An 18,937-nucleotide genomic window follows, 5' to 3' on the forward strand; every position below is an offset into this window, starting at 1 on the left:
CCAAGATTTTGCTAATTTCCAATTGGTCAGTTAAATCCCTGATTCTTCCCAAATTGATTTCTCTCTCAAAATATTGTGTTGTTTTCATTAGTGATGCTGCTGCTGCATCATCATATGAAGAATCCTTCTCAAATACCTCTTGTGCAATATCATTCTCTACTTGCTGTCTTGGGGAATATGTTTCTACTTCCTTGTCTAAATCAATGGGACTCTTATTCCTAAATCGTCTAGGAATAGACATAACAGATGTTTCATTTTCTTGCATGGCCATGTTGTTCTGTTGTTTGGCTCTTGTTCTAAGATACAATGGTGAGTTCATCAATCCTCTGTTTTCCTACTCTGTTTTATCCTGTACCTCATTAACCTGTTCAATGAATTGATTTTTAGACATGAATTCTCGCCACACTATGCCCTGTGATCTCACCTGATACTCAACTAGGATTTTGATTAATCCTTGGTGGTATATCTGTCCTGCTTTAGGCCTGTGTTCATGTTTGACTGTTTCAATCATTCTCAAAAGACTCCTATATAGGAAATAAGGCAAGTTAATCCTATCCTCCCCTTTAATATGCTGCAGAAGTCTGACATGATACAAGTGAGCCACGCTATACCCTCTATCACAGGTCAAAAACTTTTGGATAACCAAAACCAACTCACCCCATGGTTCATTAAACCATTCCCTGGGTATCCCTTTTGTTCTATCAAATGTCCCTTTCCGGTTCTTCTCAAGAAAGAAAGTCCAAGCTTTCTCCTTGAAGTGCAGGCCTTTGTAATACTTCTCACCTATCATGGGTAGATCTAAAGCTTGGGAAAGATATTCCTGGGTTACAGGAATAATGACATCTCCCACTCGTCTCTGGTCTTGACTGAAATTATTTATAAAATCCCTGGTTATTTGTTCAGAGTGGCCATCAAATTTTTGTAGGAAACTTATCATCCCTGTCTGGTAAAGTTTTTCTATAGTTTCCTTCCCCCAACTCTCTATCTGGAATTTTGGCTCTACTCTGACTGACATTGCTTCTGTAAACCAATGAATGAATTCCTCTACTGTTACTAATTTCATTTTGAAAAAAAGATATAATTATTTGTTTGATTTCAAAATGAAATTGTTGAAGGCAAAGAACCTTACCTTCCTCCTTTCAATCAACTTAATTCTAACTTTGTTAACCTCTGTTTGACTCTGCTCTCAGCAACAGCACTGTTTTAATTCCCTGTTCAATGCAAACAAATGCCTGTATACCCCTGTCAATATGATGCTCTCTGTTTTTGAAAACAAAAATACATATATAAACATTGTTCATGTATGCTCATCGCCTTATTTCATTGCCAAAATTCAAATCATTATTTTACTATGTGTGTGTTCGACCAAGAAACTTAAGGAGTGTTTATATGGCACTCGGTCTTATCATAAAATAAAAAAATTTCCAACATGCTCTCGGCCTCATCAAAAATATTTGCAAAAACTGCTCTCGGCTATGTCATAAAAACTTAAAATTCTCGGCCCCAAAACACAAATAAAAACAAATGACAGTGCATTTAAATTAGATTTTAAATGGCTCGGCAATCAATCCTTTTTTTTTTGTTTTGGCAATCAGAAATTTCACATGGCATTATTCGTTTCAATCCTCAAGCATTTCAATCCTCTGTTTTGGTGCAAATGAAAACAACAGTGCGCAGCAAGGGCATGGACGCATGTCGTTTCATGTTTAAAATGGCGCACAATCAAACAAGGTGTGACAACAACAAAACGCGGTGCGCATTCTACAGCACTTCACATTACCATTCACCGCCATAACAATTTAAGTTTTGTGCCTCCTCTGTTCATAGATTTCATTGTTAACACGGCACACCATAACAATTCCTCATAATAATGCCAAATCCTAACGTGTTAACCATGCACTGCATTCGCATTTAAGTGAAGCGTGATCCACTAAGGGTTCATACCAAGATTCACGCAGCAAATCAACGGGTTGGAGGCTATAGTTTCGGCTTACCTTAGATCAACGAGCGCTTTGAGGAATATCTGGCGCTCCAAATCTTTGTTCAACTACGCAATTGACTGGTGGCAAGGCAGAGCAATCGTTATCATTAATAACTGATAGTTCATAACCGTGATTCACTGTATGCCGAGCTTTAAACAATGCCTTACCTGATCAAATCCCCAAAACTTTGCTATCTCTGAACGTTAAACACGGGACGATTTTCTTCTTTAAATTCACCCAACTTAGTTCACTCTTCTTTTCACCAGGCTACGGCTTCAAACACCATTTCTCTGAGCTATTCGGCGATGAGGATTATTGTTTGAACAACACAGGATTATTGTTTAAACAGCGATGAGCTTAGTCGGTTCATGACCGTTTCAGGGGCTGTACTACACTTTGTGTCCATTGGTGTTTGCAATGCGTGGTTTACATGGCCGTCCTGTTTGACCAGTCACCCGACTGTGTCATGAGGATGGCCGAATCATTGTTCTCATACGCATGACCCCCTGCACAGTATACTATCCAATGACCATAAGTTATCGTGCCACCGTGTTAAGATCGTACCTTTGTGCTGGCCGGTGGTGGTTTGTTTTATTTATTACGGTTGTTTTACCATTATGCCCACCGTCATGCGCTTGCAATGATATATAACCATTGCTTGTGTTGCAATGAGTTGCATGCAATGATATTTCAACCACCCTCCGTAATGTTTCAATGTTGGTTTGCATGCGGTTGTTAATGTTGCAATGTTGGTTTGTATGCAGTCGTCCACCATATCATACCATACGCATTGTTATATAACCCTTCTCATATCATACCATTGTTATATATCATACCACGCAGTTGTCTCATAACTATATTATATACCATATGTTGTGCATACCTTAAACCTTATATCATATGCGCGTTGGGTGATATGACTTTAGCGCATTCACATTTTTGAACTATGGTATATGTTGGTATGATATATAATAACTTTTGATTTCCATATAGCGCATGGGGTTTGTTTGACTTGTATAACATAGCTTTATAATTTTAAAATGACCATTGGGGTCATATTTAAAATTATCACCACCACTAATGCTTTGAGTTGTATGTGCAGGTTGAAAGTTGTCCCAGTTTGGTCTTTCTAAGCTCTTAAAGAAAAATACTTAGGGGTAATAGGGTTAATGAAAATAGGGAATATGTATGGAAATGAAAGGGAATAGGGTTATGATGTATAAGGGTTATATGAATAGAGGATATAAATGATAATGAATATCCCCAGGTATTAATTTCAACTTAACAAAAACTAAAAATTTCTAAGAAAAATTTGAATTTTTAAAGCACAAAATGACTACATATACTCCCCTGGATGATGGCTGTACAAGTGAGATGAAATCAATTGATCAGATGTTGTAGATGGATCCAAATGTAGACATTATTGCTGCTCCTTGTTCTTCATGTTCTTATTCTTGAATTGATAATCAGGTCCCTCTGTAATGATTCGTTGTTTCAGGTCCCTTTTACTGCTTACAAAATATGCACATGTTGTGTTGACATTGGCAGGTCTTTCAAGTCCCTTGGCAATGATTTGTTATGTCAGGTCCCTCTATTGACAATACAAGTCTTGTCTATACTCCAGCGTTCCATCTCGTTCCAGCTAAAGAGTTGATGTTTAAACATTAGTTACATTCCATTTTAGTTATGTTTCTTTATGCCTAGATATAGAGATCCTCAAGGTAGATTTATCAAAAACCCCCCACAAGTAGAAATAGGATCATCACACACCCCAGTTACTGGTAATCCAATAATTGAGGAGTTGGTAGAAAAACAAAGAACTGGCCAAAGATTAACCTTAATTGAAAGGCAAACTTTGTTAGCTTGGGAAGCAAAACAAAAACAATTCTCCACTTCCGGAAAACAAAAAGAAAAAGGAAAACAACCTGTCTTTCCATCCATAAATCCTCCTATCTTCCAACAACTTGAAATTCCACTTGAAATTGAAATAAATCAATCAATGGCAGAAGAGGGACATGGATCCGTTATTCTCACTCCTGAACAAAAAAAGGTTGAATATGAAATACAACAAAGAGAATGGAGAAGAAAGAGAGAAGAAGAGGCAAAACAAGAAAATGATAGGAAGCTAGAAAACGACCGGAAAAGACAAGAAGATGGAATTGATCAAGAAACTACTTTTGGTTTTCCAATAGTAGATACAAGTGCAATATTGGGAGAAGAAGTAAAAATGAAAAATATTCCACTTTCTGTATTGCCAAACTTTTATGGAATGTCTACAGAAGATCCTGATGCATTTATGTTTGAATTTGATATTCTATGTAGAACATACAGATATACTGATGACGTTCATAAACTTTGTCTTTTCCCTGCAACATTAAAAGCAGCAGCTTTGAAATGGTTTATGGGTTTAGGAGAACAAACAATAGCCTCTTGAGATGATATGCGATCTGTCTTCCTTAAGAAATATCAAGCTTATTGTAGATCTAGAGATTCAAAGGAAGATTTTTTCAGAATGACACAACAAGAAGATGAAAGTTTAGAAGAATATTTGGAAAGATTCGCATATAATCTACAGAAATCTAAACAACATTCTCTAAATCAAGAAACCGTTCGCACGATCTTTCTCAAAGGTGTAAGGGATGAATACCTTGACATTTTGAATGTGATGGGTAAAGGAGACATTTCAAACCTACCATTCGATGAAATTGTTGAGTTATGTCAAAAATATTCTAGAGGAAGATCAAAAACCAGAAGAAGGGAAGTAAGTTCAAAAGCAGCAAAGTCAGCTGCAGGAGGGATAACAAGAGTTGAAATAGGAAGTTTATTGGAAAATTTCAAAACAGATCTCTTGAGTACATTAGGGACACAAGTAGATGTGCTAAAGGCAAACAAGAAGAAAGAAGAACAAGAACAAGCTCTAGCAATCTTTTGTTCCAAATGTAAAAAGAAACATCCTTTGAGAGAATGTCCTTTGGATAGTATTCAGGTTTGTGGTCTTTGTACAGGAAATCATTTCACAGAGAATTGTGTAAAATTGAAAGAATTACAAATGAACTCAATGGAAGAAGTGCCAAGGATAGAAGGTTTCTATTATGTAGCACCACGAAGACCATGGCAACCTAGGATGCCTCAACCAAATCAGCAACAATTCCCTCAACAAAATTATCCCTATCCACCTCACAATCCTTGGACCCCTCCAATGCCATGGCAAGCTTGGCCTCCACAACAATATTCACAACAACCTACACAAGGTTGGAGAGGATATGGTTATGGAAACCAGCAACCTCAACAGTATCAACAACAATACCAGCAACAAAACCAACAACCATTTGCATATCCACAATATCCACAATCCATACCCTTTCAACAACAACATTTTGCATATCCGCAATCCATCCCATTTCCACAGTAGAATTCACCATCGTTGTTGACCCAGACACAACAGTTACAGCTACCCACAAATCAACCCAGACCAACTCAACTACCAGCCCAACCAATGGCCAATCCAAATAATAAGGTGGACAAATCTGCATACACTGTGGAGGAAGCAGCATGTTTTCCTACATATTCGATTCTTCCTCTTAATGATGTCCATCTAAGGTCTGGAAAAGTGCTTAAAAAGGATTCTCCTCCAATCATAGAAGAACCAACTGAACAAGGAGAATCACCTGAAACATCACAAACTGAGATACAAAATCAGAAAGGAACAAATATTACAACACAAACACCACCTTATCCTGAAAGGTTAGTGGAACAACAAAACAAAACAATCCTTCCTGAATTTGATATCTTAGACGAGTTAAAAAATGCTTATGTAAAAATTCCTTTGTTGAAGGCAATTAAAGAAATACCAATATATGCTAAAACAATAAAGGAATTGTGCATTCGGAAATCAGAGAAAAAGAAAAAGGATCCTACCACAATCCAAGTCATTGGTAAATTAGCAAGCCTCATGTCTACACAAACTATAGTAGAAAAATATATTGATCCTAGTATCCCAATGGTTACCATATCAATAAATAATTTCTCAGTACCAAATACATTAATAGACTTGGGAGCAGCTATAAACGTAATGACAATGGAGACAATGAAAACTTTGCATTTAAACAACATTAGATCAACTTCTACAATCTTGGAACTAGCAGATAGATCTAAAGTTGTTCCTGAAGGAATATTAGAAGATATCATAGTCTCCTTGGATTCATGGGAGTATCCTGTTGACTTCCTGATCTTGCAACCAAAGACAAACTTGGGAGGACATCCTCTAATCTTAGGCAGACCATGGTTAGCTACCACTGATGCCTTCATAGGATGCAGATCTGGAAGCATGATTATTTCACATGGAGATGAAAGGAAACATATCACTCTTTATTCACCTGCACAATCAACTTCTTTAGAATCAGTACTTGAAACTCAAGAATAACAACAAACAAAATCAGTTTTAAGTATAAATCAATTCTTTGATTTTAGAGAAGAAGAAGGGAATGAGGACTTAATGGATCTTTTCATTTCAGAACCAAGTATTTCAGAGCAGCTTAGGAAAGCTCAATATGCAGCTGCAAGTAACCTTTTGAATCAATGTTTTCAGGAAACATGTACAATTCAAACCTTGCAGAAATCTTTTATAGACATCTTTCTTGTAAACACAATCTCCAAGCCAACGATCAAAACAATTGAGGTTCATCCTGGAAAACATCTAAACATTGGAAATGAATTGCAATCAGCACAAGAGCAAGAGGTAATTGCACTATTACAGAAATATTCAAAAGCTTTTGCCTGGGATTATACTGATATGCAAGGAATCCATCCTAGCACATGTATCCACCACATATATACATATGATCAACTTAAATCTGTAAGACAACCTCAAAGACGAATGAATCCCATGATGAAGGAAATAGTGAAAGAAGAACTGCAAAAATTGTTAAAAGTTGGATTCATCTATCCTATTTCAGATAGTCAATGGGTTTCTCCACTGGTTATTGTACCAAAGAAAAATGGAAAGTGGAGGGTATGTGTGGACTATCGGGAATTAAACAAAGCTACACTAAAAGATCATTTTCCTCTACCATTCATTGACCAAGTGTTAGACTCATTAGCTGGGAAGAAATTTTTCTCCTTCTTATATGGGTTTAGCGGATACAACCAGATAAGAATAGCAAAAGAAGACCAAGACAAGACAAAATTTACTTGCCCATGGGGAACCTATGCATATAATGTTTTGCCATTTGGTCTATGCAATGCACCTGCAACTTTCCAACGAGCAGTACTTGCAATATTTGCTGATCTAATTCATGAATGTGTAGAGGTCTATATGGATGACTTCACAGTTTACGGAAACACATACAATGATTGCTTAAACAACCTTGAGAAAGTTTTGAAACGATGCATTGAAACAAATTTGTCATTAAGCAATGAGAAATGCTATATGATGTTGACAGAAGGAATAGTTCTGGGACACCACATTTCTGCTTCAGGAATAAAGGTGGATCCAGCAAAAATCCAAGTCCTAGTGAACTTAATGCCTCCTACAACACAGAAAGAGGTAAGAAGTTTCTTAGGATATGCAGGCTATTATAGACGATTCATTGAAAACTTTAGTAAAATAGCCCAACCTCTGTTCAAACTATTAGCAAAAGATATTGAATTTCACTGGACAAATGATTGTCAAAATGCATTTCAAATTCTGAAAGAGAAATTGTCAGTTGCCCCCATTCTTCGTGGGCCAAACTGGTCTTTACCATTTCATATATCAACTGATGCATCCGATACCGCGATAGGTGCCTCTCTTGGACAGAAAGAGAACTTGTTCACTTATGCAATATACTTTATAAGCAAAAATCTAACACCTGCAGAAATGAACTACACAGTCACAGAAAAAGAAATGTTAGCCGTTATACATGCAGTAAATAAATTCCGGCACTATATAATAGGATATCAAGTTTTCATTCATACTGATCATTCAGCAATCAAATACTTGATGAATAAACCCATCACCCATGGACGAATAACAAGATGGTTACTGTTATTGCAAGAATTTAATATCACAATACAAGATCGGCCAGGCAAAATAAATCAAGTGGCTAACTTTCTGTCCCGCATACACTCACCCCACGATCCAAATCCAGTTGCAAATAACTTTCCAGATGAACATCTGTTTGCCATCACAGTCAAAACACCATGGTTTGCAGATATTGCAAACTATTTATCATCTGGAAGGTTTCCAGCTCAATTCACTAAAAAGCAAAAATACAAAATTTTTAGAGCAAGCTCTAGATATACATGGGTCAATGGTGATTTATTTTATACTGGTTCAGACTTGATAATTAGAAAATGTGTACGAGAAGATGAAATATTAGACATTTTAAGAGCATTTCACGATGAACCATGTGGTGGCCATTTTGCAGATAAACGAACAGCGTATAAGGTGCTGCAACTGGGCTATTACTGGCCATCCATCTTCAGAGATTCTAAGAAATATGTCAAGCAATGTGACCGCTGCCAGAGAACAGGACGACCAATAACATTGGATGAAATGCCACTGAAGCCACAGGTTCTCATAGAACCATTTGAGCAGTGGGCACTTGACTTTGTTGGACCTATCAATCCACCATCAAATGGGAAGAGGTACATCTTAGTATGTACAGACTATGTAACCAAATGGGCAGAAACAAAAGCAGTAAACAGAGCAACAGAAGACACAGTGGTCACCTTTCTTTTTGAAGAAATCTTTGTCAGATATGGAGTACCTAGACAAATTGTAACAGATCAGGGCACATAGTTTACATCAAAGCTGGTACGAGATCTAACGGAGAAATACAAGATCAAACATAGGAAATCTACATCATATCATCCACAAGCAAATGGGCAAGTCGAATCAACAAATAAAGTCCTAGAAAATATTATGACAAAAACAGTACAGATGAATAGAAAAGACTGGTCTGAAAAATTAAAAGATGCACTTTGGGCCTACAGGATAACTTGGAAAACTACAACGGGTTTCAGTCCATACCAGTTAGTATATGGGAAGGAGGCCCTACTGCCTATAGAGTTTCAGATACATATATACAGACTAGCAGCTGAACTAGGACTCGACTTGACAGAAGCACAACAGCAGCGGATCATGGAACTGAATCAGTTAGATGAGCATCGTCAGCAAGCTATGGAACATACTACATTAGTGCAACAACAAAGAATGAAGTGGCACGACAGATATATCAAAACAAAGACATTTCACAAGGGAGACTGGGCATTGCTTTTCGACTCCAAATTCAAAGACTTCAAAGCGAAGTTCACAACACACTGGCTAGGCCCATATGAAATTGATGAAATCTTTGATAATGGAGCAGTAAGGATCAAGACAATCGACCAGGATTCCACCTCATTTATAGTGAATGGACATAGGCTCAAAGTTTACAATAGGCCTATCAGTAAAGAAGCATTTATGAAACAACTGATCGAAGACACAAAACTGGAACTCATGGCACAGGATCAGCCATCTTCCAGTCTACTAGTTGAATAAAAAAAATAAAAACAAAAAAAATAATGAAAGAAAAAAAAAAATTAAAAAAAAAATACAAAACCATATAAAAAAAAAAACATAAAAAAACAAATAAATTGTTTGCAAGTGAAAATCAGGCAACTGGCACATTGCAAGCACGAATTCATAGGGGAAAACCAGGGCAACTTGGACTCTATGAATTCTTTCTACTTGTTCTATTGTTCTCAAATACATTTAATGCAGGTACACTCCACCAACCAATGACTTGAGGACAAGTCATATCTTCAACAAGGGGGGAGACTTGCATTCGCTCTTTAAGTGGACAGCTGAAGTTGCAAACATCAGCTCTTTAGCTGGAACGAGCTGGAACGCTGGAGTATAGACAGGACTTGTATTGTCAATAGAGGGACCTGACATAACAAATCATTGCCAAGGGACCTGAAAGACCTGCCAATGTCAACACAACATGTGCATATTTTGTAAGCAGTAAAAGGGACCTGAAACAACGAATCATTACAGAGGGACCTGATTATCAATTCAAGAATTAGAACATGAAGAACAAGGAGCAGCAATAAAGTCTACATTTGGATCCATCTACAACATCTGATCAATTGATTTCATCTCACTTGTACAGCCATCATCCAGGGGAGTATATGTAGTCATTTTGTGCTTTAAAAATTCAAATTTTTCTTAGAAATTTTTAGTTTTTGTTAAGTTGAAATTAGTACCTGGGGATATTCATTATCATTTATATCCTATATTCCTATAACCCTTATACATCATAACCCTATTCCCTTTCATTTCCATACATATTCCCTATTTTCATTAACCCTATTACCCCTAAGTATTTTTCTTTAAGAGCTTAGAAAGACCAAACTGGGACAACTTTCAACCTGCACATACAACTCAAAGCATTAGTGGTGGTGATAATTTTAAATATGACCCCAATGGTCATTTTAAAATTATAAAGCTATGTTATACAAGTCAAACAAACCCCATGCGCTATATGGAAATCAAAAGTTATTATATATCATACCAACATATACCATAGTTCAAAAATGTGAATGCGCTAAAGTCATATCACCCAACGCGCATATGATATAAGGTTTAAGGTATGCACAACATATGGTATATAATATAGTTATGAGACGACCGCATGGTATGATATATAACAATGGTATGATATGAGAAGGGTTATATAACAATGCGTATGGTATGATATGGTGGACGACTGCATACAAACCAACATTGCAACATTAACGACCGCATGCAAACCAACATTGAAACATTACGGCGGGTGGTTGAAATATCATTGCATGCAACTCATTGCAACACAAGCAATGGTTATATATCATTGCAAGCGCATGACGGTGGGCATAATGGTAAAACAACCGTAATAAATAAAACAAACCACCACCAGCCAGCACACAGGTACGAGTTTATGAACGTCATCAGTATATCCGTATGTTCTACATAGAATATCAAATTCAAACATAAATGCATCAGGATCTTCTGTAGACATTCCATACAAGTTTGGTAATACAGAAGGTGGAATATTTTTCATTTTTACTTCTTCTCCCAATATTGCACTTGTATCTACTATTGGAAAACCAAAAGTAGTTTCTTGATCAATTCCATCTTCTTGTCTTTTCCGGTCGTTTTCTAGCTTCCTATCATTTTCTTGTTTTGCCTCTTCTTCTCTCTTTCTTCTCCATTCTCTTTGTTGTCTTTCATATTCAGCCCTTTGTTGTTCAGGAGTGAGAATAACGGATCCATGTCCCTCTTCTGCCATTGATTGATTTATTTCAATTTCAAGTGGAATTTCAAGTTGTTGGAAGATAGGAGGATTTATGGATGGAAAGACAGGTTGTTTTCCTTTTTCTTTTTGTTTTCCGGAAGTGGAGAATTGTTTTTGTTTTGCTTCCCAAGCTAACAAAGTTTGCCTTTCAATTAAGGTTAATCTTTGGCCAGTTCTTTGTTTTTCTACCAACTCCTCAATTATTGGATTACCAGTAACTGGGGTGTGTGATGATCCTATTTCTACTTGTGGGGGGTTTTTGATAAATCTACCTTGAGGATCTCTATATCTAGGCATAAAGAAACATAACTAAAATGGAATGTAACTAATGTTTTTGTGGTTTTGAAATTTATCTTTCTATTGACTATGCCGATATTTGCCTCCCCGGCAACGACGCCAAAATGTTGAGCTAATTTGTGGACCTAAATTAACACAATTATTTCTTATCAATCCGGGTTGTTTATGCTTTGAGGCAAGTTCACTATATGTGAAGATCAGATATAATCAAACCTTGAAAGATAAGTTATTCAAAAGCTAAAAGTAATACATTCTATAACTCTAATTCAATCAGCTTAAAAAGAGAAAAATATTGAAAGGGTTCTTGACCTCAAGAAGTCCACCTTCACCTCAATTATCACTTAATGAATCAGAGATTGAAACCAAAAGCTTAAGATGGATAAATTACTAATGAAAGAAGCTCTTAACTTAAGAGACACATAAGATATTCCATCATAATTCATTCATCTCAATATCCAAATCTCAATGAAAAAAACTACTTGCATGCAAACAAGAGAAACTAGTTTTGATTCATCATTTTAGCAGAAGGGATGCCCAGCTTGAACACCTGTTTTTCCAACTCAATAAAGTGATGAATAAGATATTAACTAATGAAATCAATCACTATGCATAAACCATAAAGCAAACTGAAATAAAGCTTTGAAAAATTAGTGCTACAATCAACCAGATTACAAGGAAATGAAACTAGTTAACAAGGAAGTGTACTTAGCTTGGAATGGGGGCCCTCCACCCTTGCCTTGCACACTTTGAGAGGTGATATCAGAAGCTTAAATTTAGTCACACATCCATAGAATTGAACAGCAAAATAATAATAACACAAGTCTTCAAATTAACTCCTCAATCCAAAGATGTTACAACATAAAAGTATATCACAAAATCAATACATAAGCCATCAAAGTTTTGGCTTTAAATAAGAAGTCTCATGAACAAACTGATCTATATTCACTCAAACAAACCCATCTACTCTCATCCACCTATCTAAGTCGAATTCATTATCCCCATCCCAAGAAAGATGACCATTCCTATGAAATCTCAAAACTGCCCTATTTCTATGAGATTTCTGCATGACTAGTCATGGTTGACTAGCACCAAATGGGCCTAATAAAGCTTGTTCTATTCGAACTAAGCATTGCTGGATTAGTCCTAGTTCCCAAGCTGTCCATCCATGCATTCCATTCATGCCCAAGTTTCCTGCAACCATATCAACCATAGAGCTATTACGGGAATTTCTGAATCTGCCAATTTTGCACTAAAAACCAAATTTTCATAAAAACTTTAGAAATTGAAAAATTAAAATTAAATACCTGAATGGATATCAAATATACATCAAAATGGGATAAATGAAGGGAAAATGGATGGAAAATAGATGGATAAGTAAGTTTCTTTGAGCAAAAATAAGACCAAAACTAAGGCCCAACAATAAGTATATATAGTGTCTCAGTTATATCTCTATGTCTACATATGTCACAATTAGTTTTTCAAATGTCCTATTCTTGATACTACACATTTGATGCTACATATTCTTGATGCTACACCAAATCTGTTAAATCTATATGATGTTGTAAGTTTATGTTACTTGTCTTGTCATAGTTGATAGAATGGTCTTTTTTGTTGTACTTAGAACTTGGTCCATCATAAGTCTAGGGTTTGTCATCAGTTTTTATTGTATATATCTTTAGGTCAATTTTGGATATAGTCTTGCATAGAGTCCAGACCTATATCAAGAGTGGGAATCTTTGTCTACTGCTACAACAAGTCAACAACAAAAGTGACAAGCACACTTCAGGTACGCATTGTAATTTTAATTTGTATTTATTCATTATTATGTACTTACATGTGTTTTGGAGGCAAAGGTAAGTTGAAGGGTATTTGTTTTGTTTTGGGATTGGTTTCACCTGACAAATTTTGCATGTAGGTAGAAGAAGATTCAAGTACAACATCAAGCAAGAATTCAAGAGCAGAAGTATCAAATCAAAGGAAGCATTGCAGCAGGACATCCTTGAAGACATGATAGCCATCCAGATATCGTGAAGTATTGTTAAGGCTAAGAGTCATCATTGTAAAGTTGTAAAAGAGTCATTTATAAAAGAGTCATCATTGTAAAAGAGTCATTCTCCCTAGAGTCGAAGAGATAGTGTTGGGAGGTATAGGAATCACTGTTGGGATGATGTCATGGTTGGGTTGCGGGTCATAGAGTGATTGGGTATTTAGTTAAGTACACGAAAATCATTGTACATCTTATTGTATCATGGATTGTTGTCGATGGTTTGGGAATCCACAGTCTTGTCTTATTTCAGTCATTATAGGGTGGCAGGGAGGTGCTAGGTAGCTGTATGAAGTCGCCTACAGGTTGGGGCCTGTGAACACTTCAGGGTGGAAGGGTGGTGCTGAGGCGAGTTATGGCTCACTAGGGTATTGGGGTTCGCTAGGGTGTTGGGGCATCCATTCAGTTGATTATTGAATAAACCAGGGCATTGTGGCATCCTTCCAGTGGGAGATGGAGAAGAATGCTTTTCTAGAATTCTAGGAATTTATTGCTTTCATTTTAGTTGGGGCCGAAGATTAAATAATTTATTGGAAAAGAGTTTAATGGTTTTTGACCTAGAGGGGGTTTTCAACCTAAAATTATTGTGCCTACTGCTTTATTTCATTTACTGTTATTACTGCATAAACATTAATAATAATTTGATATTAAATAATGCTCTGAAAAGATTTAAAAGTGTTAATTTCCAAGGAATACTGGCTCACCGCCCGCTCGCCCGCCCCCCCGGCTGTATTCCCCCCGCCCCCCCAATATTTCCAACATTATGGCCTTCATTAAGTTATGATTAGTGGGAAAGGGAGGTCAACAAGATGGAGAAACAAAAGTAGGTTGCACATGATGATTGCTCTGGAGAGGGGAGACTATGAAGTGATCAAAACCCTGAGGGTGTGTCCAAGGAGGAAAAGTATAATTGATGAAGGGATTTTCCTTGACACTATACTCGAGCGGAGGGAAAGGCTCACAGTTACTTGAGATCATATGACCAGGGGTGAGGGATTCACTTGATGAAGACCAAGATGATGATCAATAGGAAAAAGGGAGAAATAAGTATTGTATTCAATGGTTTTTGTGTTGATTTATGGTAACATCAGAGGTGCTCTAAGTCTCAAATTTTGTAGGGAGGCTTAGACACATGCATTCTCCAATACCCAGAAATCATTTTGGGAAATTCCACCTAGAGACGATTTTATTAAAATAATTAATTATTTTTAATGGGACCCTAAGTCTAAATTTAGGAAATTAAAATAATTAATGGGTATTAATTTAAATTTTAAACTATGGGTGAAACTTCTAGAAGAAGGCAGAGATCAAGTCAATATGATCCTAACCATTGATTAGGAACTAATCTAGGCCATTGATTGATCAATGAGAGGATTATAAGAGAAGGCTTGATGGGCACTTGGAGAACACACCAGAGGTAGATAGTCAGTTACCCGAGAAAGATCGATTTTCTCACTAGTCGAAGTTCGGCAAGAGAAAATCGAATTATAGGGAGTGTTGTAGGTGAGAAAGGAAGAGGGGTCTTAGTATCTTTCGAAAGTGCAAGGCAAGAAGATGCAGAGCAGGCAAAGACATCACGAAAGTAGGTTGACACAGAAAGAGGCAGCGCAAAGACAAGTTGATGTTGGGATTATGTGGGCAGTTTGACGTTGGGCCAACATGGGAAAATTGACGCAGAGGAATGCAGAAGGACTCAAAGGGAAGATGAGTACTTCTCCTAGATCATAGGTTTGTCAAGAAGAATCTGTAAATTTTTGCACTTGTTTTTTGCTAGTTGCAACTTCTACGTGAGATTTTACTGAAGAATAATAAAGAAACCCTCATATGTTGCACCAGTTTTCCCACATTGGGTTTTTCTGGGGACGATTGCCCAAAAATAATTGTGTCATTGTGATTGTATTTATTCCAGTATTTCTCTTTGCATTTACTTTCTGTAATATTTTAATTGTGAAGGCTACAATAGAATATATTTCGATATTTGCCGTAAGAACACCGTGAATAACTTATTTCTAAGATAATAAGTAAAAGAAATGATATTAATCACTGCAGTTGGATTTCTATTTGGAAATTTTCACAAGGTATCAAAGCTGAGGTAAAGTAGAAGAAAAGAGTCGGAAGACCCAACATTGAAGGAAGAAAGGAATTCGAAATTCCTATAGGGGCAGTAATTTGAATCTCAAAGGGGTTTGCGCAGTTCAAGCCAGGAGGATTACATTTTCGTGGTAAAAATTTCTTTGAGTGAGTTGACAAAGAGGCAAGTTTTCCTGATCGAAATCTGTTAGTGGCAGAAGGAACAACGTAGCATCAGATTCAACGAAGAGGGGTTTTCTCAAGTGGGACGCAATTTTTTTTTGGAGTTGTTTCTGGGGCAGGATAGCATCAGAAATTGACTCAAGATGGATACTCAAAGTGTCTCAGAGTTGTCTACCAGATTAGAAGAAGAATTTGCATGCCTAGTAAATTCAACGTCAACAGATGTTTGGTACATTTATAGCAAGGCTTCAGTTCATATGACTAGAGTACGAGAACATTTCTTGAGCTATCAAGAAGAACAAATGGACTTCTAGGTTACTATGGGAAACATAACAAAATATACTCCAGTAGAGAGATGGACCATAGCGTTTCAAATAGAAGCAGGGACCAACATCCAAGCCACAAATGTTCTGCATGTGTAGGGATTAGGCATGAACTTGATTTCGGTGTCCCAGTTATAGGACAAGGGATATGATGTATACTTCATAGGAAAGAAAGTATATGTCAAGCATCCAAGTTGGAAGAAGGAAATAAAAATTGGGATTTGAAGCAACAAATTGTATAGGTTGTAGCTTGAGTCACCAATGGCATTGATAGGTAGCAACTATAATGGTGAAAATGAATGAAATGAATTATGGCACAGGCGAATGGGACACTTACACCATGGAGCACTGAGGATGCTTAGAGAAACTATTATAGGAGTATCAACCCTTAGTAGTGAGCATGATGACTTATGCCGAGGATGCGTGCTAGGGAAGTACGCTAAAGCAACTTTTTCCAGAAGTAACAATAGAGCAGAATGTGTATTGGGATTGATACACTCAGATATCTATGGTCCAATGTCCACAAGAGCTCTTAGTGGTGGCGAATACTTCATCACTTTTATTGATGATCACTCTAAAAAAACTTGGATCTATTTCTTAAAGACCAAGGATGAGGTCTTTGATTGATTTAGAGAGTTTAAGGCTCTCGTTGAAAATATGACAAGGAAAAAAGATAAAGGTATTGCGTTCAGATAATGGTGGAGTATATACGAAAAGAGACTTCACAAATTTTTTCACTAAGGAGGGCATCAAAAGAGAGTGGACAACTCCATATAATCTGGAGTAGAATGGAGTAGCAGAGCAGAAAAATAGAACTATTGTCAGGGCAGCCAAAGATATGTTGTATGATTAGGATTTAGCTAAGTATTTATGAGCAGAAGCTTGCAACACAACAGTGTATATCCAAAATAGAACTCTTCATAGAGCATCGGGGAAGAAAATACCCGAAGGAGTCTTCACAGGTAAAAACCGAAAGTCAACCATCTCAGGATATTCGGAAGCATGGCATATTGTCACATTCCAGATGAGAAGCACAATAAAATTGATCAAACTATAGAAAACGGGTATCTTGTAGGATACAACGAGACCTCAAAGGAAATCTACATTCCTAGTAGTAGGAAGATTGCAGTGAGACGGGATGCAAAGTTTATGGATGATAAAGCCTTCAGTAAATCTCGTGAGATGCCTGCAGAAGATCAGTTAGGAGATGTTCCACTAGTCTAGTAGTAGCAGGGGGAGCAAGAAGGATAGGCAGGAGGAAAGACACTTGGATCAAGTACAGTGAGCAATACCAGTATTTCCTTTGAAGGAGAAAATCTAGATAGTTCTCAGCAGATGGACCAACAGGATCAAGAGTAGGAGTTGATTGAGCCTCCCACCACCAGTGGTAGAAGCAATAGAGAAGTATGGTAGACACTAAAGGACGCAAAGGATTTTGTTGAAGCTCCTAGAACCAAGAAAAGGCAATGTAGACAACCTGACAGATATCAGGCATTGGTAGCTCAGATTGAAGAAGACCTCTAGCTTTCCGGAAGTCGTTCAACACCAAGTGTGGGTGGATGCCATGGTAGAAGAGTACAACTCTATCATGACGAATAATGTTTGGGAAGTAGTACCTAGACCAGAGGATAGATCAGTTGTAGGATCACGATGGATCTATGAGATCAAGTATGTTGCAGATGGCAATATAGAGAAGTACAAGGCTAGGTTCGTAGCAAAGGGTGTTGATTTGGGGTAGCATCATATGTTCTCTAGCCACGAAATTTGGTGGAGAGGTTGGGGCACATGAGATCTCCAATACCGAGAAAGTGTTTGGGCAGATTCTAAATAGATCAGGAAATATTAAAATAATTATTATTTTTAATGGAGTCCCTAAGTCTAAACTTAGGGAAAATAAAATATTAATGTGGATTAATATGAATCTGTGTTAAAATGGTCCAAAAGACATGGATCAAGCTAGATCTAATCTTAGCCGTTGATTAGGGACTTAATCTCGGCCGTTGAGATGTCAACAAGAAAAGTATAAGAGGAGGCTTGAGGGTCACTTGAAGAAAACACACCAAATGATCAGTCATTCTATTCTCTAGAGCAGGTTTTGCTAAGAGAGATAGAAACAATGATCAGAGAGCAGCTGAGGGGCATTGAGTATAGAGAGACAAAGAGGTAGACATAGTGTTGGGAGAGCAGTAGAGTAGCCAGATAAGTGACGCAGGAGCAACCAGTGTTCACGTAGGGCCATGCAGAGGCAACTAAGTGTTGCGCAGAGCACCAAAGAGGCCAGTGTAGTTGATGCAAAGGCAACTAAGTGCTACGTAGAGCACCAGGGAGGCCAGCGTAGCTGACGTAGAGGGTTAGAGAGCTGACACAGGGCCTCTTGGGGTTGAAGCAGACCTATATAGGCTTATGCAAGGCCAACGCTAAGCAAGGAGAGGTTGATGCAGTCTAGATAAGCAAACACTAGGGTTTCTGGGGTAGATTTGTGCTGAGTAGCTGCCAGAAGGATTATCCGAGGTTTCAGCTAGGAGATTTGTCAAAAACTGAGAGGTATTACTATGAAGGAAATTCTCTGTTGGGTAGGCTAGTTTTAGCACCCAGATTGTACTCTGATATTGCTTAATAAGAAAATCCTCAGATAGCTGCACTGGTTTTCCCACATTGGGTTTTTCCGGGGACATTAGTCCGAAAATAATGGTGTCATATGGTGTGTTTGTTTCCATTTATTTTAGTTGATAATTTGTA

Source organism: Pinus tabuliformis, chromosome 3_2, assembly GCF_031772625.1.
Source record: "Pinus tabuliformis cultivar Carrire ecotype Pingquan chromosome 3_2, CPIR1, whole genome shotgun sequence".
Classification (NCBI taxonomy): Eukaryota; Viridiplantae; Streptophyta; class Pinopsida; order Pinales; family Pinaceae; genus Pinus; species Pinus tabuliformis.